The sequence below is a fragment of the Myotis brandtii genome, unplaced genomic scaffold (genome assembly GCF_000412655.1).
Source record: "Myotis brandtii unplaced genomic scaffold, ASM41265v1 scaffold112, whole genome shotgun sequence".
NCBI classification, from domain to species: domain Eukaryota; kingdom Metazoa; phylum Chordata; class Mammalia; order Chiroptera; family Vespertilionidae; genus Myotis; species Myotis brandtii.
In genome coordinates this window covers 9995114-10009407 of record NW_005353838.1, presented here as the reverse complement: position 1 = coordinate 10009407, position 14294 = coordinate 9995114, and the positions used below count along the sequence as shown (strand labels likewise).

At 39.1% G+C, this 14294-nt stretch overlaps 1 protein-coding gene across 1 annotated transcript in view; it reads left to right on the top strand.

Annotated features, from left to right (window-relative positions):
- The window catches only part of PDE11A (phosphodiesterase 11A), a 282794-nt gene that overhangs the window by 18694 nt on the left and 249806 nt on the right, over positions 1-14294 (top strand). The window lies entirely within an intron of this gene.

Sequence of the window (14294 nt, the reverse complement as noted above, 5' to 3'; positions counted from 1 at the left end):
ACTGTACAAAGCCAAAGAATAGGCTAGTTTTTCAACATTTGAAAGAGGAAAACTTGAATAAATGAATATTAGACTACTTTTTCTCCCCTGCATGCTTTCACTTTTGATAAACCACTATGTGCCTAAGGAAATGGGTAGTAAAATATCTATATTAATTTTTATTACACTAGAAATATTAGTTTGTACATTTTTTGTGTGTGTTTTCTGCAGAAACTCCATCTTTCAGTTCCTTAGTCAGTGCTTTTGGAATTAAAAGTAATGTTTCCTGTATTTGAGTATTTATTTGAGCCTGGCATTTGACAGAGTTATCTCATGTGATCTTTTAAAAAATATATATTTTTATTGATTTCAGAGAGGAAGGGAGAGGGAGAGAGAGATAGAAACATCAATGATGAGAGAGTATCATTGATTGGCTGCCTCCCACACGCCCCACACTGGGGATCAAGCCCACAACCTGGGCATGTGCCCTGACTGGGGATCAAACAGTATCTCCTGGTTCATAAGTCGATGCTCACCTACTAAGCCATGCCAGCTGGGCTCTCACGTGATTTTCATCACAATCTAGTGAGAAAGGTGAAGTTAGTGTTATTCTCTATAGATTAGGAATCTATCCTTTTATAGATTAGGAAGCAAGCATTTTGGCATTTGCCTGAGGACACAGGGCCATATGTGTTAGAGTTAGGACTCTGTATTCCTCCATCACTGTTTCTCCCACTCTGGGGCTCTGAGAAGACCAATGGACAACATGTTTCTTCTTTGTCCTGATCTGATTAAGATGAGACATAAGACAAAAGAGGAAATGGGATATTAAAATATTACACTTATAACTTATTATGCAGTTATAGGTTTATATTTATGGGCTTATACTTCCAGAATTAGATAGACCTACCCTCCCAGCCACAGACAATGCTGGATACCTACATTCCTCCCCACTAAAGGGACCTATCCCTTTGAAACTTAGATCCTTGAGGAACACAACAGAGGTATGTTCCTGTGAGCAGCCTGACTTCAGAAGATTAAGAGCTGGGCTATGTATGCCCAGTTAGTCTCCCTAGTACCCTAATGATATAACTTACCCTACTTCCATAGTGAGGAGCAAGGGGTGGGTTCAAAGGCTGGAGAGGTTAAGGGAAATGTCTCCTTATGGAATACGGAGAAGGGGGAAGAGTCATTCCTCCTCTCACCACACCACCTCTCAAATACATTGTTATATTTGAGACATTGAGATAACTTTTTCTTCCATCACCTGGCCAGCAACATTCTCCTTGCCCCTATCTTATTGTCCTTATCCTCAGCCAGAAACCTAGGCATCATTTTTTATTCCTTTATTTTATCCACCCATTATATTTAAGCTTTCAGAAAGTTCTTTTGATTCACTATTTAAAACAGATTTCAAGTCTCCATTTTTCTCCATGTCAACTGACATAACTCTAGACCAGTGGTTGGCAAACTCATTAGTCAACAGAGCCAAATATCAACAGTACAACGATTGAAATTTCTTTTGAGAGCCAAATTTTTAAAACTTAAACTATATAGGTAGGTACATTGCTATTAACTTAATTAGGGTACTCCTAAGCTGGCCTTTGCTAAAAACGTCCTCAATCTGAGGGGTCGACCTCAGCGATCGTACCCCCACTTCTAACGCCACTTCTTCAAAATAGGCTCGCCCAGGCCGAAAACCGACTTCTGCGCATGGGCCACGAAGTTTCAATCGCACTGTACGTGCGCGCCCGCACGTGGTATTTTGTGGAAGAGCCACACTCAAGGGGCCAAAGAGCCGCATGTGGCTCGAGAGCCACAGTTTGCCAAGCCGCAGTTTGCCGACCACTGACCTAGATAATTGAATCTGCCTCCTAATGGGTTTAAATCTACTCTTAACTATTTCCCACACAGAATGGGGATAGGAAGTGGGGCCAGATTATTTGAGGAATTTTTTATTCTAGTCACCTTCTCTTTGAAGACAAAGAACAATGGGAGACCCATGAGCAGGAAAGGGAAATATATCTGAACTGCCCTGCACTTGTCATCCATGGGAGCCTGGACAGCTGACCTGCTCTATTTGCATGGTAACTCGTTGTCTTCGCATATCTTTGGGAAGGCTGTTGTTAAGCCATTCCATGGTATTTTCATTGGGTGAAAATTATTTAGCTTCAAGGTTGCTTCTGGGTCTTCCCACTAACTGCAGTAGAGGACATAGCCAATTATTACACCGTTAGATTTGAGTCTCTTTGTCTCTAAGTCAAATATCAAAGTAAGTTCTTATACATAATCTATCCAATCTAAGAATATGAATGAGCTCCCAGGACCAAGATAGGCCCTAGGTAGGGCAAAAGATATTGGGCAATGAATGGTCTCTGCTCGAAACTAACAATTCACAACCTATAGGTCTACTATTATAACTTAATCCTCTCCTCTTTCTGGCTTTTCCAACTATAAGAATCTCCAAACATCTCTGAGAGCCCATCAGCAGTGAACAAGTAAATTGGCAGTTAACAATAACAGAAATAAATTGACCACTTGGTAAGAATAAGTGTGGGACTAGTTTAGGTTCGGAGACTGAGAATAGTAAAGGAAAACTGCTAGGTAAGCAAAGAGGAATGGACTAGCTCAGCTTTGCCAAAGGCAAACCATGTCTGCCTGACTTGAATGGGGCAGTCAATACCCTTCCTCAACTAGATAATCTCTAACCTGCTAATTACGATTTTGTCATCCTGAAGTTTTGATCCCAATTCTTAAATTATAAAAACAAAAATTAAGTAGGAAGCATTGATGATTCTATTATAGAGGTCAACCACTTTCTCAACATATTTCTATACATTTCTTAGATAACTACTCCAGGATTATTTTATACTGTAAAGTTTATAATAAAATATTCCGAAAATGCTTCTTTAATTGAACTAAACCTGAAATTTAATGACGCAAGAAAAGACTTTTGCTAGTGAAACTTCATGTTATATTTTAGAGGCTTTAAAATATCAACTGCTAATATAATTTTTTTTTCAATTAATTCAGGCAAAAACTGATATCAACTGGACTAACCAAACCAGAAAAAGTTAATAGCAGTAGGTTACATTTATTGAGTACTGTATTTTCCTGTGTATAAAACACTATTTATTTCTAAAATCATTAGGCTGAAAATTGAGTGGGGTCTTATACACAGGAGTCAGTTGAGGAGGGAGTGGGTGCGTAGGTGGGCATGTGGGTGCGTAACTGCTCATACCTTGTCAAATAGGCTTCCTCGAATCACTAGCCTTATTGTTACTGACGTCAGCTGATGCCGTAATTGGAGGTGGAGGTGGAGAGTGAGCAGATGCAACAGGGACTGGAGCATTCTGAGCCCATAAAGATGTCAAAAAATAAAAAGTTAAATACCGGTAAGCAATTGTGTTACTCTGCAAAATTCAAACTGAATGTAATCTATGCAAAAGAGCATAGAAATAGAGCTGCAGAGAGACAATTTAGACCTCCTCCCAATGAGTGTGTGATCAGAAAGTGGAGAAAACAGGAATAACAACTCCTTAAGATTCCAAAAAAGAAGAAGGCCTTAAGAGGAAAACCAGCAAAATATTTAAAATATTGATTTCTTAATTGTGGGTTGGAAAAATGGGGGGAGGGCATCTTATGCCTACGGGCATCTTATACATGGAGAAGTACGGTATATTCCATGTGCTAGACACTGTGCTAGATTTAGGTACTTCACTTAATCCTCACAAAGCTCTATGAGGTAAATACTATTGCTTTCCACATTTTACATGTGAAGAAACTGGACTTTGAGAGGTTTAGTAACCTGCCAAGTTTACACAGTGAGTAGGTGTCAGAGCCAGATTGCAAACCCAGGTTGTCTGAATTGTGTCTAGACTCTATGCTTTTGCTACTATGGGAGATATTAAGGATTATACTTGTGTTATGCTCACATATTCAAGGTCATAATAGTCTTGTTTGTGAAATAAGGTGGCTCTTTGACAGAATATGAAGTTCAAAAATCTGTTAGAGTGCCTTTCAAAGGCTGTGTTAGCAATTCACATTCGTTGAGATCAGGTGATATCGATTGCAAAGATCCCAGCAGTTGTATCATGCTTGGAGAGATTGGGACAAGGTGTCTTAAGTAATGCCTTGAAGGCAAATAGTAATAGTAGTAATAGCTAACATTTGTAAGGAGCATACTATGTGCTAGGCCTTCATTTAAGCACTTTTACACATATTAATTCATTTATTTCACACAACAATTGTATAAGGTAGGTCTACTATCAATCCATTGTACAGTTGAGGAAACTGAGATACAGAGAGGTTAAGTAACTTCCCTAGGATCACACAGCTAATAAGATGGAGAGCCAGGCTTTGAACCCAGATTGTTTGGAGCCACAATTTGTGTTCTTAAGTACCACAACCTAGTGCCTCCATTGTGTGTATAAACAATGAGTAATGAGCTATTCAGCATCTTTTCACAATACCCTTTACCAAAGTTATAAGACAACATTGACATAGAATACACAGTTGTTATTTTTGGAAGCTGGGTTGTGAGTGTGCAACATGGATAATTTTTAAAAAAAATGAAAACATTTATTTTTCATCACAACTGATCAGTTCTAGAACTTGTTGAGATTTGTTTACATCATTAGCAATCAACTGGAGGAAATTGTTAACAGATTTCCCAAGATATTTTAGAGATACTGATAATTTCCAAGGCAGAGCTGGAGTTATTCTCTGAAAATCTTATAATTGCATATATCCATTGTAAAGTAAGATATGTACTCTTGTCTCTGAGAAAGACCTGGAGCTCTGGAGTATTAGAAGCAAATAAATTATCCTGGAATAAATCACACATTTCTCTTTACTCTGAAACTTTTTGGAAACTATAGGTGGACTGTAAGTAGGGCATCAAAGTTATAACCATAACAGTGATTTTATTGGTTCAACAGCTCTCTGCTGTTTGGCTGGAGGGGAAGCCCTTTAGGTACATTTATTGCTTTAGTCATGGATTGGCTTGATTGCTGAGGATAGACACCCTCTGAAGCAATAAAACATGGTAAGTGGGATAAGGGAGAACATCCTGGAGATAATATCAAGGGAAATCTCACAGAACTCAAGGCAGGAAGTAAATCAAACCTTTTGGGGACAGGATTTGGGAAATGGAGAGTTCCTAATGCTCCTAGTTTGATTGCTGTTCTGTATTCTGAATATAGTATATTTTGTGGTTTTTGAGCAGCATTTAACAACATGGGCAGTGTCCCTGAGCATAAATGGCTAATTCTTCAAAGTAGTGTAGTATGGTGAAAAGAGTCCAAGCTTTATACTCAAGCATCTCTGAGTTAGCACTTTAGTTCGGTTATTGGTAAATTACATACATTTTGTAAGTTAACTTTTTTTCACCTCAGGTTCTTCATGTGTACAATGGCACCAACCATACTCACCTTGCATGGCTGTTGTGAATATTATAAGCATGTAAAACACCTGGCATAGATACCAGGTCCATGGCGGGCTCTGAAGAATCAACCAGTTCCAAAATTATCTCAGTTCCTTTGCAATTTAAACAGATCAGAAGTCTCATTTAGGACCTCTTTTAAAGCCTAACTTACCACATGCAATGCTGGAGTAATTGGTATGATGTTGTCTGCTTTATGCTTGTCTACTGGCTTAGAAGACCAAGAATGAAAGCCAAAGTCATGAACTGCTGCTACAAAGCCAGATTGTGTTGCTGCTCTCTCTTCAAGGCAAGTTTTAGTGTCAGTAGAATTCTGACCTGTCTTTTCTGGGTATATCTATATCTGTGTCCATTCCATGTCCATGTCCATGTCCATGTCCATGTCTATATCTATGTCTACATATTTGGCTAATATTTTGAATTTAGTATGAAGGGAGGGCTTAGTGGAGAATTTTCTAAGGAATTGATACTATTTATAAGGCCTCAGTATGAATCGTCTGCTCTTGATAGATATGGTCTATGAGGAAAATGGCATTGTTTCTTATAAAAAAGCATACCATTCCTTAAATTCTGTTTCACAAATGTGCACTGAGTACTTAATATCAGCCAGATATGGTTGTAATAGTATAAGGCCACATTGCATGAACCACCACCAGAAATTGTTTTTATGACAATATTGGTTAGAATCTATGTCTAAAAGCTATAATTCATTTTTATATTTCCCTTATAAAAGGGAAAAAAAACTATGAAATATTCCTCTCCAGCAGCTCAAATGGTACCTCACCACCCACATGCAAGGGGACCAATAGCTCCTAATTTCAGGAAATTGTTTCAGGCTTTGTCTTCCACCAAATGCTCTGAACTTCCCAGTCTTCTTTGAAATAGTATGCCTACATTGTTCCTCTCTTGCTTGCCCTCTGACTGACTGCTTTTTATATGTTCTTGGCTTTCTGATTTGGTCTTCTTTTCAAATGCTAAATTTAGGAGACTAAATTTAGGACCACAAGACAAAAAACAATAGGAAGCTTTTCATTCCAACTATAAGTCTTTGCTAGTTGCTGTGGATCTGGACTCAAGTTGTTTCAAGTTTTCATAATTAAGGTTTAGACCATCTGGCATATAAACCTGATTGTGTTGTGGAGATTAGGAAAATCAAGCAGTCCTCTATGACTATCAAGGCTCAACTACCTGTGGCCTTGGGTGTATTACTTAAAAGCTCATTTCTGTACATGTGAAATTCCTACATGTGGCTCCCAGGGTGTTCCCCAGTGGTTGAGCTGGGCTGGACTTAATTTTTAAGGTAAAGAGTGTTATACCCAGGGTGATAATGCTTAAAAAAATAACAGGGCTCTTTAGACTTCTGCTATATCCTGCTAAAAGTATGAGGTGTGCCCGACTGGTGTGGTTCAGTGGTTGAGCATTGACCTATGTACCAGGCTGCTATAAATCTTGTCTCTCTCTTTTATTGGCAATCCAATAGTATGACAACTTCTATCTTTTGGAGGGCACTTTTGAAGTTATAGCACTGTCCTGAACGGTAATTCCATCACTCTGAAGTAACTATGCTAATTAGTCCTGTTTCTCAATTTCTTTCATGCATATAATTTTCTCATATCATGATAAAATCACTTATAGCATATAGAATATAATACTTTTTAGTGGTAGTGTGAATACACCATAATATAATCAATTTCCTATTGAATATTTATTTTTCAAAATTTCCTTATCATAAATTCCTAGAAATGAAATTACTGTATTGAGGTGTATAAAAGTCTTAAAGGATTTTGCTACTTAATGCCAAATTGCCCTCTATATATTGCACTAATTTGTATTCCTACCAGCAGTGTATAAAAGTAAACTTTTCACTAAAACTTTCAATAAAGCTAGGTATCTTTATATCTTAAATTTTATTAAAAATCTATACTTATTGTTGTAATTTGACAGTTTTCACATATTTATAGTCCATAGAATTTTTTCTTTTGTTAATTTTCTATTCCTTTCCATTGCTTATTTTTTCTCATTGATTTGTGAGAATTTAACACTTTACCAGCCATACATGTTTAAAAACATTTCCTGATTTTATTTTACTTTTAATTTTGTTTGTATCATTTTTGAGCTACTGAAATGAAAAACTTTTATTAATCAGATTTATCAGTCTTTTTCTTTATGCTTCCTTCCTTTGGTCTCATGGGTTGAAAGACTTTCCCCTTGTATGCCATGTCTCAGACTCGATGAAAAACAGAGTATGTTTTATGGAATGAATAGGGGCTCTTTGCATTTACATGTTTCCTCATTTGTATATTCTAAAAACATAATTACAGTTATGGACATTTTCAGACTTGAAGAGTTCGGGCACTTAGCTATAAAGGACACAAGGTGGAATTGAGATTGTGGTTAAAACAATCACTCGTATAGGTTAAATGGTGCTCAAGTTCTTGGCTTAATCATGAGCAGTGGGGAATTTTACTATAAAATGCTGGGAGAGAAGTCTTAAATACATAGGGGATAAAATGGATCTTATGGTACCTGCTCTTACCATGAGTCTGACACTTGAATAAGATTTGTGGCTCTGACTCCTTTCTTGGGGAGCCTTGAGTGCTTCCTGTGAGAAAGTGTAAAGGAATATGGAGTCCCTTTTGTTTTTAGGTTTCTTTCTTTTTTTAAAAAATATATTTTATTGATTTTTTTTACAGAGAGGAAGGGACAGGGATAGAGAGTTAGAAACATCGATGGGAGAGAAACATCGACCAGCTGCCTCCTGCACACTCCCTACTGGGGATGTGCCCGCAACCAAGGTACATGCCCTTGATCAGAATCGAACCTGGGACCTTTCAGTCCGAAGGCTGATGCTCTATCCACTGAGCCAAACCAGTTAGGGCACTTTTAGGTTTCTTATGTGCCTCTAAAATATGTCTCTTTGGGGCTGGCTGGGATTGCTGAGTGTAATGAACCTAGCTCTTTTTTCAAGGACCTGAAAGCTCAGACTGCAGAAGTTGGTTCTTTCTACAACCTTCCATTGACCTTGCAGGTGGGACCCCTTTTCTGGGTGTGCTCTGTGGCATAACATTCAACTCAGGAACTTACAAAAGAAGCTGCCAAGTGCGAGGTCCTAGGTCAGAAATGTATGCAGTTACTGTTCTCTATGTAATGGGCACAGTTCTATTGCTAAAAAGTAAAAATTGTTTTTGGCCTTATTACTTTGTCTTTTTAAATATTAAAAATTATAGCTGATTGTCACATGCAAAAAATAGGTCTGTACAAAAGGCACTGAGAAGATCTTTGGACTTCTGAAGGGCAGTTATAATACAAAATGTCTGAGATAGGAAAATATTATGATAAAAGTGCTAGAAGCGAGAAGAGTCTACCACAATCATAAGAAACTCATTCTAGATGGTAATAACCTTATTAAAGAAGCCCTTACTTTATTAGAAAACTCTACTATTGTAAATAATTTCTTATTCTTTTGACCCAAGGGAGATGAATAAAAATTGGACACCACTGTCCATGTAATATTTCATTATAAAACTAGAAGCATTTGCCAGTTTCCTATTCAAGTTTCCATTTTCAGCAATAATTAGGCTCAATGTTTCTACATTCTTATTGATCCTCTTTCCTCCTTACCTGGCATTCTATGGAGCTTTGCTTGTGAGTGTAGTAAACTCCTGAAGACCCCAGGTTAAAAATTACTGAGCAGAGTTCCTTATCCTTTCCTAAATAGTCTCTATTTTCCATTCTAACCCCTTTCCCTAACACACACACACACACACACACACACACACACACACACACACACACACACACACTTTGGGAGCAGTACCACCGTGTGGATGGCCCATAGTCCATTAAACCTCAAACCATCCACAAGGGAACTTATGTTTCCCAGTTAGAATCTCTCCCTCCCTGCATTTGTCACTCCACCATCCATCCAAGTTCCTGTATCAGATATATGGAGTCATTTTTGACTTCTCTAACTTTAAGAGCCTTTCATCAAATTATTCAGCAAGTCCTATTGACTTTACCTCCTAAATATCTTTTAATTCAGCCCATTTCCCATCACCCTGACCACCACTAACTATCATCTTGGTCCAGAATGGTCTATCTCTCATCTGAATCTCCTGCTTCCAATCCATTCCTTATATGTAAGCCAGAGTGGTCTTTCCAAAATGAAGAATCAGTTATATTGCTCCCACCCACCTTCTTAAAATCCTCTAGTGACTCTGATTCTTGTATGATAAATTTACAATTTTAAACCTGGTCATTAGGCCCTCTTCGTCAGCCTCCAGCTAGTCTTTCCTGTCACATCCCTGATTCTTCCTTTGAAAGCCATCTTCATCTTCTATTAATGCCTCAAATTTACCAGTTTTCTATTGCTAATTTTGAATACTGTGTCCTTCTCCTGGACACAGATCCTTTAGGTGTCAACTTAGGCATTTCACTTACTTGGGAGATTTTTTTCTGACCTTCAACTAGTTGTGGTCCCTGGCTGTGTGTTCTACAATGGTTTGTTTCCCCCACTATTATACTAACTTGTGGTCACTGCTTAGCTAGCAAAACCTATCTTTTTTGCTATCTTTTGTTTTTGAACTTCCATTTCACCTATAACATCAGAATAATATGTCTCTTCATCTAATTATGTTCCTAATTTTTTTTCATCTCCCACAACTAATTTAGACTTCAATTTTGGGCTCAGCTTTCTTCATTTTTTAAATTGGGAAATTAATCTACAGATTAACACACATTAGGGAAGTGCGTTATTGTATCAGCTCTTCTGACCTCCCCTTAGATGGATTATATCAAGTTTTGAGTTTTGAGTTAAGTGGGAAGATTAACACTTACTACATATATAAATATAATTATTTTTTCTCCTCAAGTTACAAGTTTATCAGGTGGGTGTAGATAGTTGAAGAGATGGTGGGAAGGGCTGATAACATTTTTGTGTCCCCTAGTGATTCTGAATCGTTCTATTGTTCTTGTGTGGCTTTGGATATTTTGACAAAGAATACCTCACAGTGTTGGTGGTTGGTCTACTCAAAGTTGGACTTTGGTGGATGAGGCCCTTCTCCAGGGATGCAGATTATCACAAAAGTAAGAGTAGCCAGGTCACGTGTTACTCCAGAGTGGATTTTCAAGCCCAGTCTAACATGGTCCACACGACTGATATGCAACCACCAGAATTCATGCTGCTCTTCCTGTTTTAAGGCTTTCTATCAATGAATTTTATTGATCTCAATCATGACTAAGCTCTTTATCATTTAGGAAAATTGTTCTCATATGAGAATAAAAATTCCAATGTGAAAAATACCAATGCCCATTATTGATCGATTCAATTTGGGATGTGGTGGAGCCCAAGCACTGGTATTTTGAAAACCTCAGCTAGTGCTCACATGCAACCAGGGTGGAGAACCACTGATTAGGTCATCACAGGATGCACCTCACCTTGCTTAATATATTGGTTTATCAACCTTCTTGTCTTTATATATAGACGTTCACCTTCTTCTCAATCTCCCCTTTCCAGTAAATGGCATTTCCATCTATATCGTTTCTCAAATTAAAACCTCAGATTCATTCTTTTTTCTCTAGTCCTCCATCCCCAACTAATCATCCATCAGGAAATACTGTAGACTGAATTTTCAGTATATCCATCTAATTCTCCTTACCTCCATTGCCTTTCTCTTAACCCAGACCAACCTCTCACCTTACCTGGACCACTGAAATGTCCTAACTGGATTCCCCTATTCCAATCCTGTGTCATCTTCCACAAAGTTCTTAGTTTTTAAAAAATGGCCTTTAAATTTTTATTAAAATATGTTTCAAACATTTAGATAAGAATAGACCACCAATGTTATAAAATCTTAACATTGTACTTATTTGCTTCACAGTTGTTTATTTTTAAAGAAGGAAAGTTTGTGTTAACATTCAAGCCTCCTCTCTCCCTCTCCCTCTCCCTGATGCCATTTCCTTTCTTCCTCCCTGGAGGTAACCACTTATATACATTTAGAGTTTATTATTCCCGTGCATGCTTTATAATTTTGCTTCATATTTGAATCCATATATAATACTTAGTGTTGTTTTTAAATATTGGTAGTATTATAAAGCGGATATCAGATTGCAGCTTGTTTGTTTCACTTAACATGGCACCTCTCCCATTCTCCCCTTTACTCTGTATGCTCTCACCACATTGACCTTTGAATTTTGGGAACTTGCTTATTTCTGCTTCAGGACCTTCACATGTATTGTGCCAGCTTCCTGGAAAGTTCTTTCTATCATTCTTTGGCCAATTCTTACTCATGATTCAAGTCACAGCTTTACTTGTTCTGTTTTCTGAGAGACCTTCCTTGATTGCCATAAAAATAGGTCCCTCAGATGAAGTCTCTCTTGGCACCTTGATCTTTTCCTCAGTATCACCACAATATATGATTATACATTTACTAGAGGCTCGGTGCCCGGAATTCATGCACAGGTGGGGTCCCTAGGCCTGGCCAGCGATCAGGGCTGATCAGGACCAGGCCTATCAGGGCCGGGCCAGAGAGGAGGAGATGGTCGCCGGGCCTGGCATGGAAGGAATGGACGCAGGATGCCGACCCGCCACCATCAGCGCCCTGCCATCACGTGGTTCCCTGCCTCCCCCCCTCCTCCTTCCCTCGCTGCCACACTGCCACTGTGGTGGGCAAGCAGCAGGCTGATCAGGGCCTGCTGGCTGGGGGGAGGGATGGGGCATTGGAGGTTGTTTGCCAGCCCCAAGGAGGGAGCCGGCCCTTGGACACCCTGGGAAAGGACCTGCGTCTGCCACCCGGGCCAGAGAGGAGGAGATGGTCGCCGGGCCTGGCACGGAAGGAATGGACGCCGGATGCCGACCTGCCACCATCAGCGCCCTGCCACCACGTGGTTCCCTGCCTTCCCCCCTCCTCCTTCCTTTGCTGCCACATTGCCACTGTGGTGGGCAAGCAGCAGGCTGATCGGGGCCTGCTGGCCAGGGCTAGGGATGGGGCATTGGAGGTTGCTTGCCAGCCCCAAGGAGGGAGCCGGCCCTTGGGCACCCTGGGAAAGGACCTGCGTCTGCCGTCACCTACTCCTGGTTCCCCATCCCAGCCCAGGGCCTGCTGGCCGGGGGGAGGAACCACAGGAGATTGGCTGGCCATGGGAGGTTGGTTGTAGGAGCACACTGACCACCATGAGGCAGCTCTTGCATTGAGCGACCAGTCGTTCCAGTCCTTCCGGTCGCTTAGGCTTTTATATATATAGATATGTCATCTACTTCACCTACTAGGTTGCAAGTTCCATGAGGGCAGGAATGATTTCTCTTTTGCTTTCTGCTCTATCTCTCAGCCCAGAGCCTGATGCATAATAGTTCTTTAGTAAATTTTAAAAAATTAATACAAATTGTTTTAACATTAATTGTTTTAATACTAATTGTTTTTCTGAAAGTATGGTTGCATGCTCATCTTGAACAGGAGATTTGGTTTGGTTTGAGTTTATGATTTCTCTTTTCAGGGCTCTCTCCTCCCTGGCTAAGGATGTAGTGTGACCTCCACAGATTCCCAGATCAGAACCAGCCCTTACATGGAGTTTTAAGGGCTCCTGACCTTGTGATATTGGGTATACCACAGACCTAGTCAATAGCCAGCCTCCTGAGGCCCTGAGTCAGATAAAATTCATAACTCTAGATCCAATGGTCGGCAAACTGCGGCTCGCGAGCCACATGCGGCTCTTTGGCCCCTTGAGTGTGGCTCTTCCACAAAATACCACGTGCAGGCGAGCATGAACAGTCTCTTACTCTCACCTCTCCCTTTATCCCTCCCTCCTTCTTTCTCTCCCTCCCTCTCTTCCCTTTCTCTCTTTCTTACTGTTTGAAAGTAAGTTGAAGGTATTGTAACATTTCACCTCAAAATACATTTCACTTAGCATGTATGTCCTAAAAATAAGAATATTTTCTTACACAATTGCAATACCACTATTTACCTAACATAAAGTCGATGTTCAAATTTCTCTAATTGTTCCCTCCAAGAATTGCATAACAATTTCCAATAAAGGACCACACATTTTATTTAGATTCCAAGTCTCTCCAGTCTTTTTTACACCAGCACAGCCCCCGTGGCTTTATTTTATTTTTATTTTAAATCTTTTTCATCTCTCACGATATTGACATTTTTGAGTAATCCAGGTCAGACTTCTGAATGACCAACAATCTGCGTTTTTCTTAATTTTCTTCATGATGTTGTGTCCTTTCCTGAATCTCATCAGGAGGCACAAGATCTTCTTTTGTCTCATTAATGATGATGTTACTTGTTTAAGGTGGTGTCTACTAGGTCTCTTCATGATAAAGACATCTTTTCTTTTGAATTTAATAAGGAATCTTTAGGGTGTCACTTTGAGATTATGTTAATATCCTGTTTAACAACAACCTTTCATCCAATGGTATTAGCCTGTATTGATGGTCCTTGCTTGCATCCATTATTATTTTGGTAGTTACAATAAATAGGTATTATATAATTTTACCATTCCTTCTACATTTTTTCGCTGACATTCTATAAAGAAGCATTTTATCTCCTTCCTCCCCACTTCACTTAAAAAAAATTACTTTAAAAGTATCACTATGGGCTCAGAGGTTTGTTTTTTACAGAATCATGTGACCAAAAGTAAAGTAGTGCTTTTCTGAATATTTTTTCATAGTGCTTAATATATATTTATTATGTATTTTTATATGATACTTCATAGCCAGGTGTCTATATGAAAGAACACATTTTAATAAATAACATAGTGTGGAGTTCCATTAAAAACACTTGCCCCCTCCCCAATTTTGACAAGTAGTCAAGATTAAAGTTCCTCTCTTGGCTAACAATTATGGTGGTGATTTGTTTTCATTTATATTTCT